The sequence below is a fragment of the Melanerpes formicivorus genome, unplaced genomic scaffold (assembly GCF_026170545.1).
Source record: "Melanerpes formicivorus ecotype bairdi unplaced genomic scaffold, bMelFor1.0.p_v2 SCAF_61, whole genome shotgun sequence".
NCBI classification, from domain to species: domain Eukaryota; kingdom Metazoa; phylum Chordata; class Aves; order Piciformes; family Picidae; genus Melanerpes; species Melanerpes formicivorus.
The window spans coordinates 4,403,949-4,424,591 of NW_027142413.1; the positions used below are offsets into that span (position 1 = coordinate 4,403,949).

The 20,643-nt window shown below is 56.4% G+C and overlaps 1 long non-coding RNA gene across 1 annotated transcript; it reads left to right on the forward strand.

The window, feature by feature from the left end:
- Positions 1-7,988: 7,988 nt before the first annotated feature.
- On the forward strand, positions 7,989-17,325 carry LOC137453108 (uncharacterized). Its single transcript, XR_010990264.1, has 3 exons — positions 7,989-8,046; positions 16,579-16,809; positions 17,202-17,325. It is a non-coding gene; the product is annotated as an uncharacterized lncRNA (long non-coding RNA).
- The last annotated feature ends 3,318 nt before the right edge of the window (positions 17,326-20,643 follow it).

The following is a 20,643-nucleotide window of genomic DNA, read 5'->3' on the forward strand; positions in this document are numbered from 1 at the left end:
ACAACTGGGAGAGCACTGGGAGTATCTCCCCATGACCCCCAGTGCCCCCCTGAGCCCCTCCAGACCGCCCCAAAGTCTTTCCACAGTCTCCGAGTTCTTCCCAGTGCCATGTAGAGCCCTTCCCAGTACCTCCCAGTTAACCCTTAGAATTTTCCCAGTGTCCCCTTACTCTCCCCCCCGTAACCTTACCCCCACCACAGGTCTTCCACAGCCTCCCAGTACCTTCCAGTACTGTCCTGAACCCCTCCCAGTGCCTCCCAGTCCTTTCCCAGTCTGGGAGGAAGCTGGTAGGGGCTGAGAGGCACTGGGAGGGACTGGGAGCCATACCTGCAGCAGCTGAAGTCAGTTCTGGAGCCATGGGAGACAACTGGAAGCAGCAGGAACCCAACTGGGAGCAACTGGGAGACAACTGGGAGAGCACTGGGAGCACTGTGAGTATCTCCTCATAACCCCAAGTGCCCCCCTCAGCCCCTCCACACTGCCCCAGAGTCTTTCCACAGTCTCTGAGTTCTTCCCAGTGCCATTCAGAGCCCTTCCCAGTACCTCCCAGTTAACCCTTAGAATTTTCCCAGTGCCTCCTCACTCCCCCCCAGTAACCCTCCCCCCCAGAGTCCTTCCACAGCCTCCCAGTACCTCCCAGTACTGTCCTGAGCCCCTCCCAGCCCTTTGCCACTCCCTTACCGCTCCCTTTCCAGCCTGGTTCCTCTCCAGCTAGTCTGACCCCAGCCTGTAGCAATGCCTGGGGTTGTTGTGGTAATGTGTAGAACCTGGCACTTGGATGTGTTCAATATCATGCCCTTGGACTCTGCCTGGAGGAAAGCAGAAAGTATCTATGGAGGGTTTCAGGACAGGAAAGAACAACAGGCTGCTGACGACGGAAGAACGGTCTGATGATAAAGAAGAGCTGACTGCAGTAAACAGCCTGAAGCGCGAGACAGAAGGACGCTCGCCTCCGTGCCGGAGAAGCTCAACCTGCTATGGGATGAAGATAATAATGGAGAGCTGCATATCAAAGGAGAAAACTCAATTAGCAGCAGTGGTGCAAGAATGCCAGGGAATTGCTTAGCCTGCTTGATTTTTCCTACATACACTGCTTGTTCTGTACCACTAAACAATTCCTGCTTCACCAACCAGGGAGTCCGTGCATGCTTTCCAAACTCTGCCCATCTGTCCAGCCTGTCAGGGTCCCTCTGCTGAGCTCTCCTACCTTCCAGCAGATCAACTCCTGCCCCCAGCTTGGTGTCATCTGCAAAGTTATTGATGATGGACTCGCTCCCCTCATCCAGATCATCAATACAGATATTGAACAGGATGGGACCCAGCACTGATCCCTGGGGGACACCACTAGTGCCCGGCTGCCAGCTGCATGTGGCACCATTCACCACCACTCTCTGGGCCCAGGACTCCAGCCAGTTCCTAACCCAGCACAGAGTGCTCCTGTCCAGGATGTGGGCTGTTCTGCTTGGCCAGGTGGTTGTTGTGGCAGACAGTGTCAAAGGCCTTGCTGAAGTCCAGGCAGACTACATCCACAGCCTTCCCCACACCTACCAGGCAGTCACCTGGGCATAGAAGGAGATCAGGTTGGTGAGGCAGGACCTGCCCCTCCCACCAAATCTTTGCTGGCTGGGCCTGAGCCCTTGCCCGTCCTGCAGGTTTGCTGTGATTGCCCCCAGGACGATCTGCTCCATAGTCTTGCCAGGCACTGAGGTCAGGCTTACAGGCCTGGAGTTCCCAGGTTCTTCCCTCCAGCCCTTCTCGTGAATGGCATCACACTGGCAGCTTCCAGCCACCTGGGACCTCTGTGGTCATGCAGGACTGGTGGCAAATGTTGGGCAGTGGCTTGGAGCTCATCTGCCAGAGCTCTCTGCCCTGGGATGGATCCCATCTGGTGCCATAGACTTGTGAGGGTCCCAGTGGTATCCCAGTCCCTCCCAGTTCTTTCCCAGTCCTTCTCAGTCACATTTTTCTGACAGCTCTTGGAAGAACATTTCTGTACAGGTGTTCCCCAGGGCTCCTCAGCTGCTCATAACTCAACAATCTTGGAGGGGAATAAAACCCATGGAAAGCTGAGCGTGAAGTGACAAAGCAGGCACCGCCCCCCCCCCAGGGTTGCACCGCCCCCCCCCAGCGTGGCACCGCCCTTCCCAGCGTGGCACCGCCCTTCCCAGCGTGGCACCGCCCTTCCCAGCGTGGCACCGCCCTTCCCAGCGTGGCACCGCCCTTCCCAGCGTGGCACCGCCCTTCCCAGCGCGGCACCGCCTCCCCCAGCGCGGCACCGCCTCCCCCAGCGCGGCACCGCCCCCCAGCGTGGCACCGCCCCCTCAGCGTAGCATCGCCCCCCCAGCCTGAACCCCACCCCCCAGCGTGGCACCGCCCTCAACAACATGGCGCCGGATGCTTTAAAATGGCTCAGTGCAGGGTCGTGGCTGGTAGAGGTTGGAGCTCTTCTGCTGTGTCCCAGGTCAGTGCTAGTCTCTGCTGCTTTGTGGTGTTTCTCTATAGCAGCCGCTGGAGCTGCGCGTGGCTTGGGGGGGTGGCCGCCGGCGGTGCTGTGCGGGGTTTGGGGGGGTGGCCGCAGGCGGTGCTGCGCGGGGCTTGGGGGGGTGGCCCCAGGCGGGGCTGCGCGAGGCATTGGGGGCTGGCCGCCGGCGGGGCAGCGCGGGGCTTTGGGGGGGGTGGCGGCTGCTGCCTCAACTGTACCTAGTGATACCTGTAACTCTGTGCTTCTAGTGCATGCAATAATGACGGAAGTGTGGAGCTGTAAGTGATAACAGAATTGGCCCTTTATCTCTTTTCTTTTCTAGTACACCCAGTGTTTCCCCACTCCTGTTAGGAGTCTTGTCTGCAGGACTCTTGCTGTTCTCCACATGTGGGGTGTGTGTGTATGTCTACATCAGGAGCAGTCTATACGTTGTGCTTTGGAGAACAAGACCACAAGTAAGTCTGCTTTGTGTTGCACTCATGAGGAATGAGCTGCCCTGGGAGGTGATGGAGTCACCATCACTGCAAGTGTTTAAAGTAAGACTGGATGAGGCACTGAGTACCATGGTTTGGTTGACTAGATGGTGGTGGGTGATAGGTTGGACTCAGTGTTCTGGAAGGTCTTTTGCAACCTGGTTAAGTCTGTATTCTATTCTGCTTTCCTGATTGCTCCCAGCATGGCCCCTGTGTTCTCCCTCTTCTTCCCAGTAACTCCAAAATCCTTTTCTAGTGCTCCCAGTGCCTTCCCAAGTCTCCCAGTGGGGCCCCAGATCTTCCCTCAGTGGGGAAGTGTTCTCCCAGCATGCCAAACTCTCTTCTTGGTGCTCCAAGTACCACCAGATGCTGAGTGTGTGTTTTGGGACAGCATCAGTTCACAGCTCTGTGAGTTAAATGAACGCTGAAGGGAGAACAAATGATTTTGTGGTATTTTTATTGAATGCATGCTAACCTCCTCAGAGCTTTACAATGTGAGTAACTGAGATCTGTTCTTTGCTTTTTGCTTTATTCTTTACAGATTGACTCTTTGCTTTCCACTTCATTAACCGAGCAAGCAAGACGTGCAGCAGCGACACGGTCGGCACAAGGGCTACGGCTGCTGCGACGGTACAGCCTCGCCCTGCCAGCCTAGCAGGGGATCTCCTGCTTGGCTTGTGTGGGCTCCAGGTAGGGTTTGATCTGTCAGTCAGGAAGGAAAGGCTGAAAAAGAAACTGCTCAGTCCACGCTTTTACCGAGGAGCTGAAACTTCTTCCAGTGTAGACTCCAACCGAGCAGGTAGGTAAGCAAGCAGAAGTCCTCTGATGGGTATAATGGGAGTGGCAAAGAGACTTCCCTTGTTTCCAGTGTGGACAACCTCTTGTTTGTCCCCTGACCCCAGGAGCTTCTCACAGGGGCTGTGTTCCTCACTAACAGCAAGGCTGCGCTCGGCCCCTGGGGATGCTGCAACCGTAGCAGAGAAGTTGTGCTCCTGGCAGTTCTCTCTCCACCTGGATCAGGATGAAGGTGCAGGCCATTGCTCTGCAGCTAGGCACCGCTGGGAGCTGCAGCTGGTGCCCAGATCAAAGACAGCTTTGTCTCTAAGGCCAGTGCTTCTCTGCAGAGAAACCAAGATTTCTCTGTAGGTGTTGCCCAGGGTTCCTCATCTGCTCAGAATGCCCAGCTCCAGTGCCAGGCTGATGTCCCCTCACAGCCGTCACTCTGTCAGTGCTTGCCTAGAAGTGCCGGAAATCTTCCTGGAACTATTGGAGAAAAGGAAGCTTTGTCTGTCTCTGTTTGCAGTGCCCTGAGAAGGACTTGTACCGACACAGGCTCAGAAAGCTGAAACAAAACAATGAGAGCAACAGATGGAAGAGATGGGTTGATTGCCAGCAAGAAATGCACCAACTGCAAGGTGATTATGGGGTAGTAAATCCCTGAAGGTGTGACACGCTTGGAGATGCAGACCTGCGCAGCAGCTGTCACAGAGAAGAGAAGCGCAGCAAAAACTCAGCTGCGTGCTGAAGGTGCAAATCCTACTGAGAAGGGCATCCGTGGGTCGGGGTGATAAAAAGCGGGGCAGCCCCTCAGCTGTCTCTCTTTCCTTCCATGATACCACATGGGGGTGGGTGCTGATGCAGGAGAGGAGCAGGTGAGTGAGGGGCGGGGGATGCTGCCCAAAAAAGCTGCCTGAATGCTCTCAGAGGGGATGAAAACCCATGAAAAAAATTTAAGTGTTAGTGTGAGGTATTCCAGCAGAGAAAAAGCTGTGCTCTTAATCGAGAGATTGCAGAACAGTAGTAATGTGGATGCAAAAAGGCTTTGAAATGACTCTTATTTGCAAACTAAAAAACCCCACATGACACACAAAAGAAACATCACTGGTTTTATTTTTAGTTTCTTAATTTGAATGGGAAGTCAAGGGGAATATAGAGGCATGTGGGGACTAATGGAAGGTCTCCTGTGGGTATTTTAGTCGGATGGTTAGGGTTAGTTGTGGTGGTGGGGGGAAAGCTTTGCAGTAGTGGCCTTTGTGGCGGGGGTCCAAATAACCCTAAATATCCAACTAATCCTTTGGGAGACTCTCCAGAGGCCCTCCTCATCCCTCTATGTGCCCCCAAATTCCCCTTTGATACCCCCAGGTGCACCTTAGGTGCCAACCGATCCCCTTAAGAGGGGTGGCAACACTGACCAGTTAGGGGCTTCTCTTGCCCCTGTGTGTGGGGAGCAGCTGAGTGCGGCCCTCTTTGAAGGTTTTTCCATTTGTATTGAAAACTAAGAAACAAAAAGAAAAAAACCCCAAAGGAACAAAGAAGGGCAACCCCCCCCTCCCATGACAGACAAAAAGGAAGGTCTACTGTTTTTATGTGATACACATGTTATATTTATGCTTTGAAACCCTGTTTTGCTCTCCCTAGAATTTGCTTTTACATTCCAGAAGCTCTCCTGTTTAAGTGGATGTAGAAGAATAGTATGATGTGGGAAGGTGTTTTGGGATAGCTTTGGAAGACTACGGGGAAGATTTGCCTTTGCTCAAGTCAGAGAAAGCTATGTTTTGCCTTTGACTCTGAGAGTAATGTAAACACTTTGGAACCGAAGGAGAGAAACTGGGCAGAGTTTGGTTGGACGTGTTAAAATAGTTTTGTTGTTACGACCTACTGTATGCCTTAATTACACGTATGCCAGTAGAAAATGCCCAACTGAGATGTGCCACGTGTGCCTTCTGATTAGACTATATAACTTTGCTGTATAATGTAATAAATGTCTTCAGCTGCTTACATCTGGCCCAGAAAGCACTGCTCGAAGTAATTAAAACATCAATACTACACCAAATGGTCACCCCGGACAGAGGTAAGTGACTGGGGAAACTGAGCGTCGGTGCCTCCTGTTGAGGAGCACGTATGGGTAATGAAAGAACAAAAGAAGATAACTTGATACTCAGAGTCATTTACTTACATCTTGGAGGGAAAAAAAAGGGCAACAATGTAGAATGAAAAGACATGGGAGCGGGGAGGGATGGCGGCAACAAAAGTAAACAAAATTGTTACATCTTCCCTTACAACACAGGGACTAATTAAAGATTCTTTAGATCAATTAGCAGAGCATTATAAAGCTGTTAGAATAGTAATGCCATTTCACCAGAACAAAGCTCTTCTTTGACATCTACGCCCCCCAGCCCTTCTCCCCCACCATGGCCACTAAGCTCACCTGCACCCCTGGAGCTGCAGTCACTGGCACCTGGCCAATAGCAACAGCAGCCCACTCCCCCACTGCTGCTGGACACCCTCCCACTAACCCTTAAAAGTTTTTCCATGTGTTTTAATTGTGGACAGAAGGGACACTTTAGGCAAAAAGCATGACTTGGGAGAAGATGACTGTCCTAGAAGCCTGTAAGAAACACTGATTGCCAGATACTTTTGTGTACTTTAGGAACTGCTGCTGTAAGTTGTATGCACTGACATCCAGCAATATGGAGTGGAGAAGAGACAGTGGCATCTGCTACAAGCACCTTGAGTTTTAGGCTCAAAAACATCAATGTAGCTCAAAATTGCTGCTATCGCCTCCTATGGAAGTCTCCATGCCTTCAGGGAATCCTACATTTGACCTCGAGGCTGCCTGGAAGGGCAGCTGGTGTGAATTCGGTGGCTTTCTCCCCACCCCCCTTTCCCCCCCCCTCTCTTTGTCCCTATGGTGCCTTTGCTAGCCGGCCGCCTCCCCCCCCCCCCATTTCTCCCCCCCTTTCTGATAACCTCTCTAGTCTATGAAAGTTGTGTTCTCATTTAAAGCAACAACGATTATTTCATTTTTTCTGATTGTGATGTGTTTTAGAGATTTTTTTTTTGTTTTTAATAGTTGTTTTACCTGTAAGCATAATGAATAGTAAGTATTTAGTGTTTATAAGTATTAAGTAATTAGTGATTGTACTAAGGTACTAAGGTGTTAGGATAAGAGTTTGATATAGGGATATTATAGAATGAGATTTTTGTTTCTTTGTATTCAAAATCGTTTTAAGAGAAGGATTATATATATTAAAAAAAAAAAGGATGCATATTTTATAACAGGTTGGATGTGTTAAAATAGTTTTATTGCAACCTATTGTATGCCAGCAGAAAATGCCCAACTGAGATGTGCCACGTGTGCCTTCTGATGAGACTATATGTCTTTGCTGTATAATGTAATAAATGTCTTCAGCTGCTTACATCTGGCCCAGAAAGCACTGCTCGAAGTAAAACCTCTATACTACAGTGTTAATTCGTAAGAAGGGAGGCTTTGAAATGGGGTACGTGGGGTTCTCAAATATATAAATGTGCAGTGTGTATCTATCATATGCAAAGAGTGGCTTTTTAAAAGTATCGATTTTGTTGTCGATTGGTTATTTTTTATGTGAATGGAAAACCCTCTGAACAGAGGCTGGCTGAGCCTGATAGGAAAAATTAACCGTTCTGTATAAAATAAGAATTAACATGGGAAAAGATTAACCTTTTATATAACCCTCGGCTGGGCTCGGCTCCCTTCGGCGCCTCGGCTGGGCTCGGCTCCCTTCGGCGCCTCGGCTGGGCTCGGCTCCCTTCGGCTCCTCGGCTCGGCTCGGCTCCCTTCGGCGCCGCCCTCCCCGTGACAGCGCCTGCCCTTCCCAAGATGGCGCCGTCCTCCCCGTGACAGCGCCTGCCCTTCCCAAGATGGCGCCGTCCTCCCCGTGACAGCGCCTGCCCTTCCCACGATGGCACCGCCCTCGCCCCCTCGGCTCTGACCTAGCCAGCGTAACCCTCGTCCCCTCTGCTTTCTCTGCTCCGCATCAGCTCAGTGTCGACTCTGCTGCTCTCTGGAGTTGTTTTGTCCCTGCTGCAGGACTCTGCCACGGGTCTGGGGGTGGGCAGCAGCGAGGGGGCGGGGGTGGGTGTCGATTTGCCGCGGTCAGGAGCAGTCTGCTCCCAGTTCACGAGCTGTTCTCCTGTCTCTCCCAGCTCTTGCAGGCTGACCCCAATGCCCCCAGACTCGCCCAGCGATCCCAGGGTGAACCCAGCGCCTCCCAGTCTCTGCCAGTGCTCCCGGGAACTGCAAAATCCCTCTCCAGTGCTCCCAGGAATGCAGTGAGTGACCTCCTGTCCCACGCGGTGCTGCCAGTAAAACCTCTCCGATCCTATTCTCGGTGACCTCGCAGCAACAACAGTGCTCCCAGGAACTCCAAGATCTCCTTCAAGGGCTCCCAGTACTGCAATGTGTTCTCCCAGTCCCTTCCCTGTTTGTCCCTGTCCCTCCCAGCTTGTCCCAGTCTGTAACAATCGCTTTGCTATCCCTACCAAGTCCCTTCCCACACTGTCCCAGTCCCTTCCCAGTCCCTTCCCAGTTTCATTCCCAGTCCTTTCCCACTGCATCCCAGTCCCTTCGCAGTACTCTCCCATTCCCAGCCAAGTCCCTTCCCAGTTTCCTTCCAGTCCCTCCTAATTTCTCCCACTACCTCCCAGTTCTTCTTAGTCCCTTGCCAGTTCCCTCCAGGTCCTTTCCAGTCCATCCCATTCCCACCCAGTCCCTTCCCCGTCCTATCCCAGTCCATCCCACTCCATCCCGGGCCCTCCCAGTCCCTTCCCATTCCCTTCCCAGTTCCCTCCCATTCCGTCCCAGTCCTTCCCAGTCTCTCCCCCCCCATTCCTGTCCATCCCAGCCCCTCCCATTCCCTCCCCGTCCCCTCCCAGTCTGCCCAGTGCCCTCCCAGTCATTCCCAGTTCCTCCCATTCCCTCTCAGTCCCCTCCTGGTCCATTCCCAGTGCCCTCCCATTCCCTCCCCGTCCCCTCCCATTTCACTCTGGTCCTCCCAGTGCACTCCCAGTCCCCTCCCACTTTGTCCCAGTTCCCTCCCTGTCCCTTCCCAGCCCCTTCCCAGTCCCTCCCACTCCATCCCAGTCCCTCCCATTCCCTCCTGTTCCACCCAGTCCCTCCCACTCCCTCACTGTCCCTTCCCAGTTCCCTCCCAGTCCGTCCCAGTGCCCTCCCCATACCTTCCCAGTCTCTTCACAGTTCCCTCCCAGTTTCGCCCAGGCCCTTTCCAGTCCCTCCCAGCAAGCTCCCAGTCCTGCCCTGTCCCTCCCAATTCCCTCCCAGTCCACCCAGTCCCTCCCACTCCCCTCCCAGTTCCCTCCCAGTTTGTCCCAGGCCCTTACCAGTCCATTCTCACTTTCCTCCCTGTCCCCTCCCAGTCCCTTCCCAGTGCACTCCCAGTCCCTTCCCAGTGCACTCCCAGTCCCTTCCCAGTGCACTCCCAGTCCCCTCCCATTCTCTTCCAGACCCCTCCCATTCTCTCCCAGTCCCTCCAAGCCCCTCCCTGTCCATCCCAGTCTCCTCCCACTTAGTTCCAGGCCCCTCCCTGTCCCTTCCCACTCCCCTCCCTGTCCCTTCCCACTCCCCTCCCTGTCCCTTCCCTGTCACCTCCGTGTCGCTTCCCTGTTGCCTCTGTGTTGCTTCCTTGTCCCTTTCTTGTCGCCTCCTTGTCTCCTCCGTGTTGCTTCCTTGTCCCTTCCCTGTTCCATCCCAGTCCCCTCCCAGTCCCCTTCCAGTTTGTCCCAGTCTCTTCCCAGTTCCCTCCCACTCCTTTCCCAGGTCCCTTCCCGTTCCCTTCCCGTTCCCTTCCCAGTTCCCTTCCCAGTCCCCTCCCAGTCCACCCATTTCCTCCCAGTCCCTTTCCAGTCCCTTCCCAGGCCCTCCAAGTTTCCTCCCACTCCCTCCCGGTCCCCTCCCAGTCCTTCCAAGTGCCCTCCCAGGTCCTCCAAGTCCCCTCCCACTTAGTTCTTGGCCCTTCCTTCCCAGTTTGTCCCTGTCCCTTCTCACTCCCCTCCTTGTCCTCTCCTTGTCCTCTCCTTGTTCCCTCCTTCTTCTCTCCTTGTCCTTTCCATGTCCCTTCCTTTTCCCTTCCCAGTTCCATCCCAGTCCCCTCCCACTTAGTTCCAGGCCCTTCCCTGTCCCTTCCCACTCCCCTCCCTGTCCCTTCTCATTCCCCTCCCAGTCCCTTTGCATTACCCTTCCAGTTCCCTCCCACTTCCCTCCCAGTCCCCTTCCAGTTTGTCCCAGTCTCTTCCCAGTTCCCTCCCACTCCCTTCCAGTTCCCTTCCCAGTTCCCTTCCCGTTCCCATCCCAGTCCCCTCCCACTTAGTTCCAGGCCCCTCCCTGTCCCTTCCCACTCCCCTCCCTGTCCCTTCCCACTCCCCTCCCTGTCCCTTCCCACTCCCCTCCCTGTCCCTTCCCTGTCACCTCCGTGTCGCTTCCCTGTCGCCTCTGTGTTGCTTCCTTGTCCCTTTCTTGTCGCCTCCTTGTCTCCTCCGTGTTGCTTCCTTGTCCCTTCCTTGTTCCATCCCAGTCCCCTCCCATTTTGTCCCAGGACCTTCCCAGTCCCCTTCCAGTCCCCTCCCAGTCCACCCAGTTTCTCCCAGTCCCTTTCCAGTCCCTTCCCAGGCCTTCCAAGTTTCCTCCCATTCCTTCCCGGTCCTTCCCAGTGCCCTCCTAGGTCCTCCCAGTTCCCTCCAAGTCCCCTCTTACAGGCCCTTCCCAGTCCCTTCTCAGGTCCCTCCCAGTCCCATCCCAATCCCCTCCCAGTCCCTTCCCACTGCCCTTCCTTGTGCATTCCCAGTTCCCTCCCAGTTTGTCCCAGGACCTACCCAGTCCCTTCTCAGTCCCTCCCAGGCCCTTTCCAGTTCCTTCCCAGGCCCTCCCATTGCCTCCCAGTTCCCTCCAAGTCCCCTCCCACTTAGTTCCAGGGCCTTCCTAGGCCGTTCCCAGTGTCCTCCCACTCCATCCCATTCCCCTCCAGTCCACCCACTTCCTCCAGTCCCTTCCCAGGCCCTCCCAGATTCCTCCCATTCCCTCCCAGTTCCCTCCAAGTCCCTTCCCACTTAATTCCAGGCCCTTCCCAGTCCCTTCCCAGTTTGACCCAGTCCACCCATTCCCTCCCACTCCCCCCCACTCCCTTCCCAGTCCCTTTCCAATACCCTCTCACTCCCCTCCCGCTCCCTTTCCATTAGCCTTCCAGTGCCCTCCCAGTCGCCTCCCAGTTTGTCCCAGTCCCTTTCCTGGTCCTCCCAGTTTCCTACCAGTCCCTCCCATTCCCTCCCGGTCCCCTCCCAGTCCACCCAGTTCCTCCCAGGCCCCTCCCAGTCTCTTCCCATTCCCTTTCCAGTGGTCACCCAGTCTTTCCCACTGCCCTCCCAGTCCCTCCCAGTGCCCTCCCATTTCACTCGGGTCCTCCCACTTCCCTCCAAGTCTGCTCCCAGTGTGTCCCAGTCCCTTCCCAGTGTGTCCCAGTCCCTTCCCACTTTGTCCCAGTCCCTTCCCAATCCCCTCCCAGTCCCTTCCCACTCCCCTCCCTGTCCATTCCTTGTTACTTTCCAGTTCCCTTCCAGTCCCCTCCCAGTTTGTCCTAGTCCCCTCCCAGTCCACCCAGTTCCTCCCAGGCCCTTTCCCGTCTCTTCCCAGTCCCTCCCGTTCCCTCCCATTCCCTCCCAGGTCTTCCCAGTTCCCTCCAAGTCCCCTCCCAGTTAGTTCCAGGCCCTTCCCAGTCCCTTCAAAGTTTATCCCAGTGCCTACTCAGTTCCATCCCAGTCCATCCCACTCCACCCAGTCTCTCCCACTCCCCTCCCAGTCCCTTTGCATTACCCTTCCAGTTCCCTCCCACTTCCCTCCCTGTCCCCTTCCAGTTTGTCCCAGTCTCTTCCCAGTTTGTCCCAGTCTCATCCTAATCCCCTCCCTGTCCCTTCCCAGTCCCTTCCCACTCCCCTCCGTCCCTCCCCAATTCCCTCCTTGTCTCCTCCTTGTCCCTTCCCAGTCCCCTCCCAGTCCACCCATTTCCTCCCAGTCCCTTCCCAGGCCCTCCCGGTCCCCTCCCAGTCCTTCCAAGTGCCCTCCCACTCCCCTCCCAGTCCCTTCCCACTCCCCTCCTTGTACTCTCTTTGTTCTCCTTGTCTCCTCCTTCTCCTCTCCTTGTCCTTTCCATGTCTCTTCCTTTTCCCTTCCCAGGCCCTCCCAGTTTCCTCCCACTCCCTCCCGGTCCCCTCCCAGTTCTTCCAAGTGCCCTCCCAGGTCCTCCAAGTCCCCTCCCACTTAGTTCTAGGCCCTTCCCTGTCCCTTCTCAGTTCCCTTCCCACTCCCCTCCCTGTCCCTTCCCACTCCCCTCCCTGTCCCTTCCCACTCCCCTCCCTGTCCCTTCCCACTCCCCTCCCTGTCCCTTCCCACTCCCCTCCCTGTCCCTTCCCACTCCCCTCCCTGTCCCTTCCCACTCCCCTCCCTGTCCCTTCCCACTCCCCTCCCTGTCCCTTCCCACTCCCCTCCCTGTCCCTTCCCACTCCCCTCCCTGTCCCTTCCCACTCCCCTCCCTGTCCCTTCCCACTCCCCTCCCTGTCCCTTCCTTGTCGCCTCCGTGTCGCTTCCTTGTCCCTTTCTTGTTGCCTCCGTGTTGCTTCCTTGTCCCTTCCTTGTTCCATCCCAGTCCCCTTCCAGTCCCCTCCCAGTCCACCCAGTTTCTTCCAGTCCCTTCCCAGGCCCTCCAAGTTTCCTCCCACTCCATCCCACCCCCTCCCATTCCTTCCCGGTCCTTCCCAGTGCCCTCCCAGGTCCTCCCAGTTCCCTCCAAGTCCCCTCCCAGTTAGTTCCAGGCCCTTCCCAGGCCCTTCCCAGTTTGTCCCAGTCCCTTCTCAGGTCCCTCCCAGTCCCATCCCAATCCCCTCCCAGTCCCTTCCCACTGCCCTTCCTTGTGCATTCCCAGTTCCCTCCCAGTTTGTCCCAGGACCTACCCAGTCCCTTCTCAGTCCCTCCCAGGCCCTTTCCAGTTCCTTCCCACGCCCTCCCATTCCCTCCCAGTTCCCTCCAAGTCCCCTCCCACTTAGTTCCAGGCCCTTCCCAGTTTGTCCCAGTCCCTTCTCACTCCCCTCCCAGTCCCTTCTCACTCCCCTCCCAGTCCCTTCTCACTCCCCTCCCAGTCCCTTCTCACTCCCCTCCCAGTCCCTTCTCACTCCCCTCCTTGTCCCCTCCTTGTCCCCTCCCTGTCCCTTCCTTTTCCCTTCCCAGTTCCATCCCAGTCCCCTCCCAGTTTGTCCCAGGCCCTTTCCAGTCCCTTCCCAGGCCCTCCAAGTTTTCTCCCACTCCCTCCCGGTCCCCTCCCATTCCTTCCAAGTGCCCTCCCAGGTCCTCCAAGTCCCCTCCCACTTCGTTCCAGGCCCTTCCTAGTTTGTCCCTGTCCCTTCTGAGTACTCTCCTTGTCCTCCCACTCCCGTCCCAGTCCCCTCCTTGTCCCCTCCTTCTACCCTTCTTGTCCCTTCCTTTTCCCTTCCCAGTTCCATCCCAGTCCCCTCCAATTTGTCCCAGGACCTTTCCAGTCCCTTCCCAGGCACTCCCAGTTTCCTCCCACTCCCTCCTGGTGCCCTCCCAGTCCTTCCAAGTGCCCTCCCAGGTCCTCCAAGTCCCCTCCCAGTTAGTTCCAGGCCCGTCCCGTTCCCTCCCACTCCCTCTCACTCCCCTCCCTGTCCCTTCCTTGTCCCGTCCCTGTCCCTTCCCACTCCCCTCCCTGTCCCTTCCTGGGTCCTCCCAGTTCCCTCCAAGTCCCCTCCCAATTTGTCCCAGGCCCTTCCCAGTCCCGTCCCAGTCCCTTCCTGTCCCTTCCCAGTCCCTTTGCACTGCCCTCCTTTTCCCTTCCCAGTTCCCTCCCAGTCCCCTCCCAGTTTGTGCCAATCTCTTCCCACTCCCCTTCCTTGTCCCTTCCCAGGCCCTCCCAGTTCCCTCCCACTCCATCCCAGTTCCACCCATTCCCTCCCGGTCCCCTCCCAGTCCGCCCAGTCCTTCCCAGTGCCCTCCCATTCCCTCCCAGTCCACTCCCAGTTCCCTCCAAGTCCCCTCCCAGTTTCTCCCAGGCTTTTTCCAGACCCTTCCCAGTACCCTCCCAGTCCCTTCCATTCCCTCCTGGTCCACCCTGTCCCTCAAACTCCCCGCACTGTCCCTTCTCAGTCCCTTCCAACTCTTTTCCCTGTCCCTTTTACATTCCCATCCCAGTGCCTAAGCAGTCCCCTCCCAGTCCCCCCCCCCAGTCCCTTCCCAGTTTGTCCCAGTGCCCTCCCTGTCCCTTCCCAGTCCCTTCCTGTCCCTTCACTGTCACTTCCCAGTCCCTTCACAGTTCATCCACTTCCCAACCAGTCCCCTCCCAGTTTGTCCCAGTCCATTCCCATTCCCCTCATAGTTCCCTCCCCATCCTTCCCAGTTCCTCCCATTCCCTCTCAGTCCCCTCCCATTTCACTCAGGTCCTCCCAGTGCCATTGCCAGTCCCCTCCCAGTTTGTCCCGGTGCCCTCCCTGTTCCTTCCCACTCCCTTCACACTCCCTACCCATTCCATTCCCAGTCCCTTCCAACTTTTTTCCCTTCCCATTCCCTTCTTAATTCCCTCCCATTTCCCTCCCACTGGCTCCCCACTCCCCTCCCAGTCACTTGCCACTCCCCTCCCAGTCCCGTCGCACTGCATTCCCAGTCCTTCCCAGTCTCTCCCGGTTCCCTCCCACTCCCATCCCAGTACACCCAGTTCCTCCCTGTCCTTTCCCACTCCCATCCCAGTCTCTTCTCAGTGCCCCCCCAGTCCATCCCAGTTCCTCCCATTCCATCCCAGTCCCTTCCATGTCCCCTACTAGTCCCTTCCTAGTTTTCCCCAGTCCTTCCCAATCCCCTCCCATTCAACCCATTTCCTCCCAATCCTTTCTCAGTCCCTTCCCAGTCCTTGCCAGTCCCTGCCAGTTCCTCCCCAGTCCCTCCCAGTCCTGCCCAGTGGCCCTCCTACTCCCCTCCCAGTGCCCCTCCCAGTCCTCTTCAAGTCCCTTCACAGTCCCCAACCAGTCCCTTCCCCATCCCTTTCCAGTTCCCTCCCAGTCATACATGCACTACCTGGCAAGAGCCCTGGTGGACAATTGGAAACAGTAGCATCCCCACTGGGAACACTGGGAGACAACTGGGAAACAACTGGGAGCACTGGGAGCATGACCCAGGAATTTCCAGTACCCCCCCTCAGTCCCCCATTTCCCTCCACAGCCCTTTACAGCCTCCCAGTCCATTCCCACTATGTCCCCTCCCTGTCCCTCCACGTCCCCTCCCACACTGTCCCACTCCCTTCCCAGTCCCCTCCCAGTCCCTCCCTGTTTATTCCTGTCTCTCCCAGTACCTCCCAATCCCTTCTAGTCCTATCCCAGTATGGGAGGAGACCAGTAGGGACCAGGAGGCACTGGGAGGCATACCTGGACCAGCTGGAGGCATTGCTGGAGCCCTGGGACACAACTGGAAGCAGCAGAAACCCAACTGGGAGCACTAGGGGTCCCTGGGAGGAACTGGGAGAGCACTGGGAGAATCTCCCCATGACCCCCAGTGCCCCCCTGAGCCACTCCAGACCGCCCCAAAGTCTTTCCACAGTCTCTGAGTTCTTCCCAGTGCCATGTAGAGCCCTTCCCAGTACCTCCCAGTTAATCTTTAGACTTCCCCAGTGCCCCCACACTCCCCCCCAGTAACCCTCCCTACCCCAGATCCTTCCACAGCCTCCCACTGCCCCCCCCAATTCCCCTCCAGAGCTGTTAACAGCCTCCCAGTCCTTCCCACTATTGTCCTGAGCCCTTTCCAGTACCCTCCCAGTCGTTTTCCAATCCCCTCCCTGTCCCTTCCCAGTCCCTTCCAACTCTTTTCCTTTCCCATTCCCTTCTTAGTTCCCTCCCAATCCCCTCCCACTGGCTCCCCACTCCCCTCCCAGTCCCGTCGCAGTGCACTCCCAGTCCTTCCCAGTCTCTCCCAGTTCCCTCCCATTCCCATTCCAGTGCACCCAGTTGCTCCCTGTCCTTTCCCACTCCCATCCCAGTCTCTTCCCAGTGCCCCCCCAGTCCATCCCAGCCCCTCCCAGTCCATCCCAGTTCCTCCCATTCCATCCCAGTCCCTTCACAGTCCCCAACCAGTGCCTTCCCCATCCCTTTCCAGTACCCTCCCAGTCATACCTGCACTACCTGGCAAGAGCCCTGGTGGACAATTGGAAGCAGTAGCATCCCCACTGGGAGACAACTGGGAGCACTGGGAGCATGACCCAGGAATTCCCAGTACCCCCCTCAGTCCCCCATTTCCCTCCCACAGCCCTTTACAGCCTCCCAGTCCATTCCCACTGTGTCCCCTCCCTGTCCCTCCAAGTCCCCTCCCACACTGTCCCACTCCCTTCCCAGTCCCCTCCCAGTCCCTCCCTGTTTATTCCTGTCCCTCCCAGTACCTCCCAATCCCTTCTAGTCCTATCCCAGTATGGGAGGAGACCAGTAGGGACCAGGAGGCACTGGGAGACATGCCTGGACCAGCTGGAGGCATTGCTGGAGCCCTGGGACACAACTGGAAGCAGCAGGATCCCAACTGGGAGCACTAGGGGTCCCTGGGAGGAACTGGGAGACAACTGGGAGAGCACTGGGAGTATCTCCCCATGACCCCCAGTGCCCCCCTGAGCCCCTCCAGACCGCCCCAAAGTCTTTCCACAGTCTCCGAGTTCTTCCCAGTGCCATGTAGAGCCCTTCCCAGTACCTCCCAGTTAACCCTTAGAATTTTCCCAGTGTCCCCTTACTCTCCCCCCCGTAACCTTACCCCCACCACAGGTCTTCCACAGCCTCCCAGTACCTTCCAGTACTGTCCTGAACCCCTCCCAGTGCCTCCCAGTCCTTTCCCAGTCTGGGAGGAAGCTGGTAGGGGCTGAGAGGCACTGGGAGGGACTGGGAGCCATACCTGCAGCAGCTGAAGTCAGTTCTGGAGCCATGGGAGACAACTGGAAGCAGCAGGAACCCAACTGGGAGCAACTGGGAGACAACTGGGAGAGCACTGGGAGCACTGTGAGTATCTCCTCATAACCCCAAGTGCCCCCCTCAGCCCCTCCACACTGCCCCAGAGTCTTTCCACAGTCTCTGAGTTCTTCCCAGTGCCATTCAGAGCCCTTCCCAGTACCTCCCAGTTAACCCTTAGAATTTTCCCAGTGCCTCCTCACTCCCCCCCAGTAACCCTCCCCCCCAGAGTCCTTCCACAGCCTCCCAGTACCTCCCAGTACTGTCCTGAGCCCCTCCCAGCCCTTTGCCACTCCCTTACCGCTCCCTTTCCAGCCTGGTTCCTCTCCAGCTAGTCTGACCCCAGCCTGTAGCAATGCCTGGGGTTGTTGTGGTAATGTGTAGAACCTGGCACTTGGATGTGTTCAATATCATGCCCTTGGACTCTGCCTGGAGGAAAGCAGAAAGTATCTATGGAGGGTTTCAGGACAGGAAAGAACAACAGGCTGCTGACGACGGAAGAACGGTCTGATGATAAAGAAGAGCTGACTGCAGTAAACAGCCTGAAGCGCGAGACAGAAGGACGCTCGCCTCCGTGCCGGAGAAGCTCAACCTGCTATGGGATGAAGATAATAATGGAGAGCTGCATATCAAAGGAGAAAACTCAATTAGCAGCAGTGGTGCAAGAATGCCAGGGAATTGCTTAGCCTGCTTGATTTTTCCTACATACACTGCTTGTTCTGTACCACTAAACAATTCCTGCTTCACCAACCAGGGAGTCCGTGCATGCTTTCCAAACTCTGCCCATCTGTCCAGCCTGTCAGGGTCCCTCTGCTGAGCTCTCCTACCTTCCAGCAGATCAACTCCTGCCCCCAGCTTGGTGTCATCTGCAAAGTTATTGATGATGGACTCGCTCCCCTCATCCAGATCATCAATACAGATATTGAACAGGATGGGACCCAGCACTGATCCCTGGGGGACACCACTAGTGCCCGGCTGCCAGCTGCATGTGGCACCATTCACCACCACTCTCTGGGCCCAGGACTCCAGCCAGTTCCTAACCCAGCACAGAGTGCTCCTGTCCAGGATGTGGGCTGTTCTGCTTGGCCAGGTGGTTGTTGTGGCAGACAGTGTCAAAGGCCTTGCTGAAGTCCAGGCAGACTACATCCACAGCCTTCCCCACACCTACCAGGCAGTCACCTGGGCATAGAAGGAGATCAGGTTGGTGAGGCAGGACCTGCCCCTCCCACCAAATCTTTGCTGGCTGGGCCTGAGCCCTTGCCCGTCCTGCAGGTTTGCTGTGATTGCCCCCAGGACGATCTGCTCCATAGTCTTGCCAGGCACTGAGGTCAGGCTTACAGGCCTGGAGTTCCCAGGTTCTTCCCTCCAGCCCTTCTCGTGAATGGCATCACACTGGCAGCTTCCAGCCACCTGGGACCTCTGTGGTCATGCAGGACTGGTGGCAAATGTTGGGCAGTGGCTTGGAGCTCATCTGCCAGAGCTCTCTGCCCTGGGATGGATCCCATCTGGTGCCATAGACTTGTGAGGGTCCCAGTGGTATCCCAGTCCCTCCCAGTTCTTTCCCAGTCCTTCTCAGTCACATTTTTCTGACAGCTCTTGGAAGAACATTTCTGTACAGGTGTTCCCCAGGGCTCCTCAGCTGCTCATAACTCAACAATCTTGGAGGGGAATAAAACCCATGGAAAGCTGAGCGTGAAGTGACAAAGCAGGCACCGCCCCCCCCCCAGGGTTGCACCGCCCCCCCCCAGCGTGGCACCGCCCCCCCCCAGCGTGGCACCGCCCCCCCCCCAGCGTGGCACCGCCCTTCCCAGCGTGGCACCGCCCTTCCCAGCGTGGCACCGCCCTTCCCAGCGTGGCACCGCCCTTCCCAGCGCGGCACCGCCTCCCCCAGCGCGGCACCGCCCCCCAGCGTGGCACCGCCCCCTCAGCGTAGCATCGCCCCCCCAGCCTGAACCCCACCCCCCAGCGTGGCACCGCCCTCAACAACATGGCGCCGGATGCTTTAAAATGGCTCAGTGCAGGGTCGTGGCTGGTAGAGGTTGGAGCTCTTCTGCTGTGTCCCAGGTCAGTGCTAGTCTCTGCTGCTTTGTGGTGTTTCTCTATAGCAGCCGCTGGAGCTGCGCGTGGCTTGGGGGTTGGCCGCCGGCGGTGCTGTGCGGGGTTTGGGGGGGTGGCCGCAGGCGGTGCTGCGCGGGGCTTGGGGGGGTGGCCCCAGGCGGGGCTGCGCGAGGCTTTGGGGGCTGGCCGCCGGCGGGGCAGCGCGGGGCTTTGGGGGGATGGCGGCTGCTGCCTCAACTGTACCTAGTGATACCTGTAACTCTGTGCTTCTAGTGCATGCAATAATGACGGAAGTGTGGAGCTGTAAGTGATAACAGAATTGGCCCTTTATCTCTTTTCTTTTCTAGTACACCCAGTGTTTCCCCACTCCTGTTAGGAGTCTTGTCTGCAGGACTCTTGCTGTTCTCCACATGTGGGGTGTGTGTGTATGTCTACATCAGGAGCAGTCTATACGTTGTGCTTTGGAGAACAAGACCACAAGTAAGTCTGCTTTGTGTTGCACTCATGAGGAATGAGCTGCCCTGGGAGGTGATGGAGTCACCATCACTGCAAGTGTTTAAAGTAAGACTGGATGAGGCACTGAGTACCATGGTTTGGTTGACTAGATGGTGGTGGGTGATAGGTTGGACTCAGTGTTCTGGAAGGTCTTTTGCAACCTGGTTAAGTCTGTATTCTATTCTGCTTTCCTGATTGCTCCCAGCATGGCCCCTGTGTTCTCCCTCTTCTTCCCAGTAACTCCAAAATCCTTTTCTAGTGCTCCCAGTGCCTTCCCAAGTCTCCCAGTGGGGCCCCAGATCTTCCCTCAGTGGGGAAGTGTTCTCCCAGCATGCCAAACTCTCTTCTTGGTGCTCCAAGTACCACCAGATGCTGAGTGTGTGTTTTGGGACAGCATCAGTTCACAGCTCTGTGAGTTAAATGAACGCTGAAGGGAGAACAAATGATTTTGTGGTATTTTTATTGAATGCATGCTAACCTCCTCAGAGCTTTACAATGTGAGTAACTGAGATCTGTTCTTTGCTTTTTGCTTTATTCTTTACAGATTGACTCTTTGCTTTCCACTTCATTAACCGAGCAAGCAAGACGTGCAGCAGCGACACGGTCGGCACAAGGGCTACGGCTGCTGCGACGGTACAGCCTCGCCCTGCCAGCCTAGCAGGGGATCTCCTGCTTGGCTTGTGTGGGCTCCAGGTAGGGTTTGATCTGTCAGTCAGGAAGGAAAGGCTGAAAAAGAAACTGCTCAGTCCACGCTTTTACCGAGGAGCTGAAACTTCTTCCAGTGTAGACTCCAACCGAGCAGGTAGGTAAGCAAGCAGAAGTCCTCTGATGGGTATAATGGGAGTGGCAAAGAGACTTCCCTTGTTTCCAGTGTGGACAACCTCTTGTTTGTCCCCTGACCCCAGGAGCTTCTCACAGGGGCTGTGTTCCTCACTAACAGCAAGGCTGCGCTCGGCCCCTGGGGATGCTGCAACCGTAGCAGGGAAGTTGTGCTCCTGGCAGTTCTCTCTCCACCTGGATCAGGATGAAGGTGCAGGCCATTGCTCTGCAGCTAGGCACCGCTGGGAGCTGCAGCTGGTGCCCAGATCAAAGACAGCTTTGTCTCTAAGGCCAGTGCTTCTCTGCAGAGAAACCAAGATTTCTCTGCAGGTGTTGCCCAGGGTTCCTCATCTGCTCAGAATGCCCAGCTCCAGTGCCAGGCTGATGTCCCCTCACAGCCGTCACTCTGTCAGTGCTTGCCTAGAAGTGCCGGAAATCTTCCTGGAACTATTGGAGAAAAGGAAGCTTTGTCTGTCTCTGTTTGCAGTGCCCTGAGAAGGACTTGTACCGACA